Source organism: Cebus imitator, unplaced genomic scaffold (assembly GCF_001604975.1).
Source record: "Cebus imitator isolate Cc_AM_T3 unplaced genomic scaffold, Cebus_imitator-1.0 Scaffold178, whole genome shotgun sequence".
Lineage (NCBI taxonomy): Eukaryota > Metazoa > Chordata > Mammalia > Primates > Cebidae > Cebus > Cebus imitator.
Genome location: NW_016107493.1, coordinates 22,511 through 29,910, shown reverse-complemented (window position 1 = coordinate 29,910; position 7,400 = coordinate 22,511). Strand labels below are relative to the sequence as shown.

The window sequence follows — 7,400 nt, the reverse complement described above, 5'->3', positions numbered from 1 at the left end:
GGGGTTTCACCATGTTGACCAGGATGGTCTCGATCTCTTGACCTCGTGATCCACCCGCCTCGGCCTCCCAAAGTGCTGGGATTACAGGCTTGAGCCACCGCGCCCGGCCTGGCAGAAGATATTAAGTGAATAGGAATAATCAGTTAAAAAGGCTAAGCAAGGTGACTCATGCCTGTAATCTCAGCACTTTGAGAGGCTGAGGTGGGCAGATCGCTTGAGCTCTGGAGTTCAAGACCAGCCTGAGCAACATGACAAAACCCCATCTTTACAAAAATTAGTCAAGTGTGCTAGAATGCATCTGTAGTCCCGGCTACTTGGTAGGCTGAGGTGAGAAGATCACTAGAGCCCAGGATGTCAAGGCTGCAGTGAGCCGTGATGATGCCACTGCACTCCAGCCTGGGTGACAGACAAGACCCTGTCTCCAAAAAAAAAAAGAAAAAAAATATTTTTTTTGTAGCTTACCCTCATTCATGATAATAAAAAGTAAAATTATCAGATTGACAAAATAAGAACTTTATAACATCCTGTACTATAGAGAGTAAGAAGAAAAAAGCAGTTTTATACACTGCTAGTAGAACTGTTAATTGATGGACCTTTTGGCTGGGCGTGTTGGCTCACACCTGTAATCCCAGTACTTTGGAGGCAGGTGGATCATCTGAGGTCAGGAGTTAAAGACCAGCCTGGCCAACATGGTGAAACCTCATCTCTACTGAAAATACAAAAATTAGTCAGGCATGATGGTAGGCACCTGTAATCCCAGCTACTCGAGAGGCTGAGACAGGAGAATTGCTTGAACCCAAGAGATGGAGGTTGCAGTGAGCCAAGATCATGCCACGGCTCCCCAGCCTGGGCAATTAGAGCAAAACTCTGTCTCAAAAAAAAAAAAAAAATGATGGACCTTCTATGAAGGACAACATGGAGATCCATGTCTGTATATGTGTACATGTATGATTAAAATTCACAGACCTTTTGACTTAGCAGTTCTATATCTGGGAATTTATCTTATAGATATACTTGTTCACATGTACATATTTAGTTATGCATACATTTATTCATTGCAGAAGTGTTTCTAATAGAAAAAGATTAGAATAACTTGAATATCTATCATTGGCGTGGGGGACATCCTGAAATAAATTATGGTTTATCCATGTAATTGAACATTATACAGTTGTAAAGTGTCTTTATGTAGATTAATTCCAGAGACCAATTTTTTTTTTTTTTTTTTTTTTTTTTTTTATGGGTTTTTTTTTTTTTTTTTTTTTTTTTTTGAGACGGAGTTTCACTCTTGTTACCCAGGCTGGAGTGCAATGGCGCAATCTCGGCTCGGCGCAATCTTGGCTCACCGCAACCTCCGCGTCCTGGGTTCAGGCAATTCTCCTGCCTCAGCCTCCTGAGTAGCTGGGATTACAGGCATGTGCCACCATGCCCAGCTGATTTTTTGTATTTTTAGTAGAGACGGGGTTTCACCATTTGACCAGGATGGTCTCGATCTCTTGAGCTCGTGATCCACCTGCCTCGGCCTCCCAAAGTACTGGGATTACAGGGGTGAGCCACCGCGCCCGGCCCAGAGACCAATTGTTAATGTAAAAAAGCAAGGTGCCAAATGGTATGCATGGAATGTTATTTTTTAAAAAAGAAAAATGAATATATATTTCATATACATGATACATATATATATACACACACACATTTACATATGTGTGTATATACATAAAACACCCCTGAAAGGAAGAACATAAAGAGTTATGGCCAAGTGCTGTGGCTCATGCCTGTAACACCAACACTTTGGGAGACCAAGGCTGGCAGATCACAAGGTCAAGGGTTCCAGACCAGCCTGGCCAATATTGTGAAACCCAGTCTCTACTAAAAATACAAAAATTAGCCAGGCATGGTGGCACATGCCTATAGTCCCAGATACTCAGGAGGCTGAGGCAGAAGAATCACTTGAACCTGGGAGGCAGAGGTTGGAGTGAGCCGAGATCACGCCACTGACTCGAGCCTGGGAAGCAAAGCAAGACTCTGTCTCAAAAAAAAAAAAAAAAAAAAAAAACGGAGTTTTACTTGTTACTTCCAGGGATGAAACTGGGTGGCTTGGGGGACAAGACAGAAAGCATTCTTTTCAATGTATATAATTTTAAATTTTTAACTCATGAACATATTATTTTTAAATGAATAAAAGTTTAACAAAAAAAATAAGCTTGACTCAAAACATTAAGAGGCAATTCTAGGCCAAGCATGGTGGCTTAAACCTGTAATCCCAGCACTTTGGGAGGCCACGGTGGGTGGATCACAAGGTCAAAAGATCGAGACCATCCTGGCCAACATGCTGAAACCCTGACTCTACTAAAAATACAAAAATTAGTTGGGCATGGTGGCGTGTGCCTGTAGACCCAGCTATTCGGGAGGCTGAGGCAGGAGAATTGCTTGAACCCAGAAGGCGGAGGTTGTAGTGAGCCAATATGATGCCACTGCACTTCAGTCTGGGTGACAGAGCCAGACTCCGTCCCAAAAAAAAAAAAAGAGGCAAATCTAATGCCCTTGTTTTGCAGTTCATTCATAAGCTAAGAGGGGTTAGGTAATTTGTCAAATGTAACAGAACTAATATGTAAGCAATGCAGGACAAGAGCCTAGGTTTGATTGGGCTCTCTCATAGAGGTTGCTTAAGGGTAAAGGAAAATATATTTAAGCTGGGTGCAGTGGCTCATGCCTGTAATCCCTGCACTTTGAGAGGCCAAGGCGGGTGGATCACTTGAGGTCAGGAGTTCAAGACCAGCCTGACCAATATGGTGAAACCTCGTCTCTACTAAAAATACAAAAAAATTAGCTGAGTGTGGTGGCACAGGCCTGTAATCCCAGCTACTTGGGAGGCTGAGGCAGGAGAATGCTGGAACCTGGGAGGCGGAGATTGCAGTGAGCTGAGATCGTACCATTGCACTCCAGCATGGGCAACAAGAGCGAAACTCCTTCTCAACAAAGAAAAGAAAAATAAAATATATTTAAATGCTCTTCACACAAATAAATCAAAAGTTCAAAACTCCATTTTTGGGTGGGTGTAGTAAAAACAGTAATTAACTTGCTTGAGGAAGCATTACTTGGAATCACACTGAAGAACAAGCTGGCAGCTCATATAGGAACAAAAAGCATACCCTCAGCCAGGTGAGCAGGTATAGGGAGGACTTGCCTTATCAGATATCAAACAAATATAAAGCTATTTACATTGAAAGCAATGTGGTAGAATAGGTAGGTCAATGGAACAAATTATTAAACCCAGGAATAGGCATATTTAGAAATGTCATGTATGATCAAGGTAACATATCGGATTTCTGGGCACAGAGAGAAGGGAGGTGGGGTGTTGTTGAGAAATGCTGAGTGTGTGATAAAATATATTGTTAAGAAGAACAATGGCAAGGAAAACCTAGCCGCCACTGCTCCCCAAGTGGAAAACTACTTGGGACATTCTAAAGTAGCAAGACAGTATAAGTGTATCATACACCAGTTAAAACAATTCTTTAAGCATGGGATATGTGACCCTGCCCCCGTGGCTTCCTTGTGGAGAATGCTTCTAGTTTGTCTTTGATCAGTGGTAAGCAGGCACCAGCTGCCTACCTAGTTTATCTTGGTTCTATGAGAAAACACAGAATACTTGTTAATAATAATCACCCGTTCAGAGAGAATAACTATGTGGGTCAGAATCTGCTCAAGGCCCTCAGCCCAGAATGTTGTCAGCCCCTGAGGTTCTCAGCTCAGAAGGCTATTGGCCCACGGATACTCTTATTTGCTGTTCTATCTGGGTGTCTGCTTCTTAATGCCTCCAGCACTGCCTGGGTGGGGATCTCAACTGGTCTCGGTAAGGGGTGTTGTGTAAGGAGAAGAATAGAATAATCCAGTAAGTAAAGTTGTGACAACAAGCTACGAATTAATTTTAAAAAATAAAGTAGTCCCAGCTTCGCTGGAGGCTGAGGCAGGAAGATTGAGCTCAGGAGAGCAAGACCAGCCTGGACAGCACAGTGAAACCCATCTCTAAAAAAATAGGTACATGCACCATTCACCAAAAAATAAATTATGCACCTGTAATTCCAGCACTTTGGGAGGCCAAGGTGGGAGGATCCCTTCAGCCCAGGAGTTTGAGACCAGTCTGGGCAATTTAGTGAAACCTGATCTCTACAAAAAAATACAAAAATTGGCTGAGTGTAGTGGCTCATGCCTGTAATCTCTGCAGGTTGGGAGGCCGAGACAGGTGGATCACCTGAGGTAAGGAGTTCAAGACCAGCCTGGCCAACATGGTTAAACCCCATCTCTACTAAAAACACAAAAATCAGCCAGGCACAGTGGCAGACGCCTATAATCCCAGCTACTCAGGAAGCTGAGGCAGGAGAATCACTTGAACTGGGAGGCAGAGGTCGCAGTGAGCCAAGATTGTGCCACTGCACTCCAGCCTGGGCAACAGAGTAAGACACCATCTCAAAAAAAAAAAAAAAAAAATTTAGCCAGGTATGGTGGGATGCATGTGTAGTCCCAGTTGCTTGGGAGGCTGAGGTGGGAGGATCAATTGAGCCTGGCAGGTCAATGCTGCAGTGAGCTGTGATAGCACCACTGCACTTTAGCCTGAGCACTAGAGGAAGACCCTGTCTAAAAAATAAAAATAATTACCCACACATGGTGACACAGGCCTGTACTTCCAGCTACTCTGGAGGCTGAAATGGGAGAATTGCTTGAGCCCAAGAGTTCAAGGCTGCAGTGAGCTATAATCATACCACTGCACTTCAGCTGGATAGACAGAGTAACGCCGTGTCTCAAAAAATATTTATTTAGCAATTCTGCTAGGCAAGCATCACAGTGAGACTGCTTCTGTGTTCAAAAATTCTTTTATTCTTCTGATTTAGTAGGTTTGGATGACGCCCTGAAATTTTAAGTTTACTAGGCAATTCCAAGGATGAACCAAGCTTTGGGAACTATTACCTTAGACATCAAAACTAATTTGTTTGGGTCTTAGGAAAATAGCATTGGAGAGTAATGGGAAAGCCATAGCCTTTGAACGGATTCTTAACTCTACAAGTTATTAGCCACATGGCCTTGGAACGATTTCTTTATCTCTGGAGTCACGGTTTCTCATTGGTAATACAGAAAAATCTGAGCTCCCAAGGTTATGATGTGCAAAGCATATTATCTAGCTGTGCGTGAGCAGAGTATGATAATCCACTTAGATAATATAAGAACTTTTAGGCATAATTCCAATATCTAAGTTTGACAAAATGTAAGCTTTAATATACCAAAGGCAGTAACACGTGCATAAACGTAAATATACATATAGTGGAAGTACCTACTACTTTACAGATGAGAAGATGATCAAAAGTTGAGATCATTATTCCATGCCATTTAAAGCTTTAGATTTTAATTCCTTTCAAAATAAATACGGGACACACCCTTTAAAAGACATTATCAGACTATAGAGAATTAAACCTAGAAAATAAGTTTGACTACTAAGCTGATAGCTAATAGTTGAGTTTAAGGGTTGGTAATCAATTCTAGTGGAAGACTTTTTTTTTTTTTTTTAAAGACAAGGTCTCCTTCTGTCACCCAGAGTGCAGTGTGGTAGCACAATCTCAGGTCACCATAGCCTTAACCTCCCCACCTCAGCCCAAGTAGCTTTTTTGTATTTTTTGTAGAGACAGGGTTTCACCATGTTGCCCAGGCTGTCTCAAACACCTGTACTCAGGAGATCTGCCCACCTCAGCCTCCCAAAGTGCTAGGATTATGAGCATGAGCCACTGCACCCAACCAAATTCGAGTGTAGCATTACTGGATTTTAATCTTAACACTTCTCCCTAGCTGCTACAGCTACATCAAGCTATTTATCCTCTGCTGTGACTGTTTTATTTGTTAAATTCAACACATGGTGTACTAGGCACCTAAGTGCCATATACCATTTGGGATTACCTATTACCCATACCACAATGGGTAGCACCAGGATTAATTGAAATAATGTGTATTAAGTGCTTAGAATTAACAAAGTAGCCAAAGCTATAAAGGATCAAGTTTTAAATAGCAACATCTGGAGGTGAACTGTGTTGGCTTTGCCACTTACCACGGAGCCACCTTGGTTATTACTTAACCCCTCTACACCTTAGCTTTCTCATCTGCAAGATGAGAACAGTAGCTATCTCATAAGGTTGTTGAAAGATTAAACAAAAAAAAAAAAAAAAAAAAAAAAAAAAAAAAAAAAAAAAAAAAAAAAAAAAAAAAAAAAAAAAAAAAAGATTAAACCAATTAACACATGAAAAGCACCTTCAACCGCAGCCAACACCTAGAAAATGCTCCTATTAGCTACTCTATCACATAGTGCCCAGCCTGGAGAGAAGGCATTCAGCCAATGTTAGCTATTATATATATGTATATATCGTACCTCATATATAAATGTTTTTTCTTCAAGACGGAGTCTCACTCTGTCACCCAGTGCCACAGTCTTGGCTCACTGCAACCTCTGCCTCCTAGGTTCAAGCAATTCTCCTGCCTCAGCCTTCTGAGTAGTTAACACTACAGGTACACGCCATGACCACACCAGTTTTTTTTTTTTTTTTGTATGTTTAGTAGAGATGGGATTTCGCCTTGTTGGCCAAGCTGGTCTCAAACTCCTGACCTTAAGTGATCCACCCGCCTTGGCCTCCCAAAGTGCTGGGATTACAGGTGTGAGCCACCACACCTGGCAATTATTTGCCTTGGATTTTTTTTTTTAACAAATTATGTAGTAGTGTTGTTTTTAAAAATGAAATGGGCCAGGCATGGTGGCTCACACCTGGTAATCCCAAAACTTTGGGAAGCCAAGGCGGATGGATCACGAGGTCAGGAGATCAAGACCATCCTGGCTAACACAGTGAAACCCCGTCTCTACCAGAAAGACAAAAAATTAGCCAGGCGTGTTGGCACGCACGTGTAGTCCCAACTACTCAGGAGGCTGAGACAGGGGAATCGCTTGAACCTGGGAGGCAGAGGTTGCAGTGAGCCGAGATCGTGCCATTGCACTCCAGCCTGAGTGACAGAGTGAGACTCTGATTCAAAGAAATAAAGTAAATCCATGGCTTGTTACCAGTATCAATCATCTATTAATAAACCTAAATTCTGGGAGTGGTGGCAGGCGCCTATAATCCCAGCTACTCGGGAAGGTGAGGCAGGAGAATTGCTTGAACCTGAGAAGCAGAGGTTGCAGTGAGCGGAGATCGTGCCACTGCACTCTAGCCCCACCAACAGCGTGAGACCCCCAACTCAAAAAATAATAAATTTGACCGGGCGCAGTGGCTCAAGCCTGTAATCCCAGCACTTTGGGAGGCCGAGGCGGGTGGATCACGAGGTCAAGAGATCGAGACCATCCTGATCAACATGGTGAAACCCCGTCTCTACTAAAA

General features: G+C 42.6%; 1 protein-coding gene; it reads right to left on the bottom strand.

Annotated features, from left to right (window-relative positions):
- Nucleotides 1–7,400, bottom strand: part of LOC108315711 (10 kDa heat shock protein, mitochondrial) — a 58,416-nt gene that overhangs the window by 47,408 nt on the left and 3,608 nt on the right.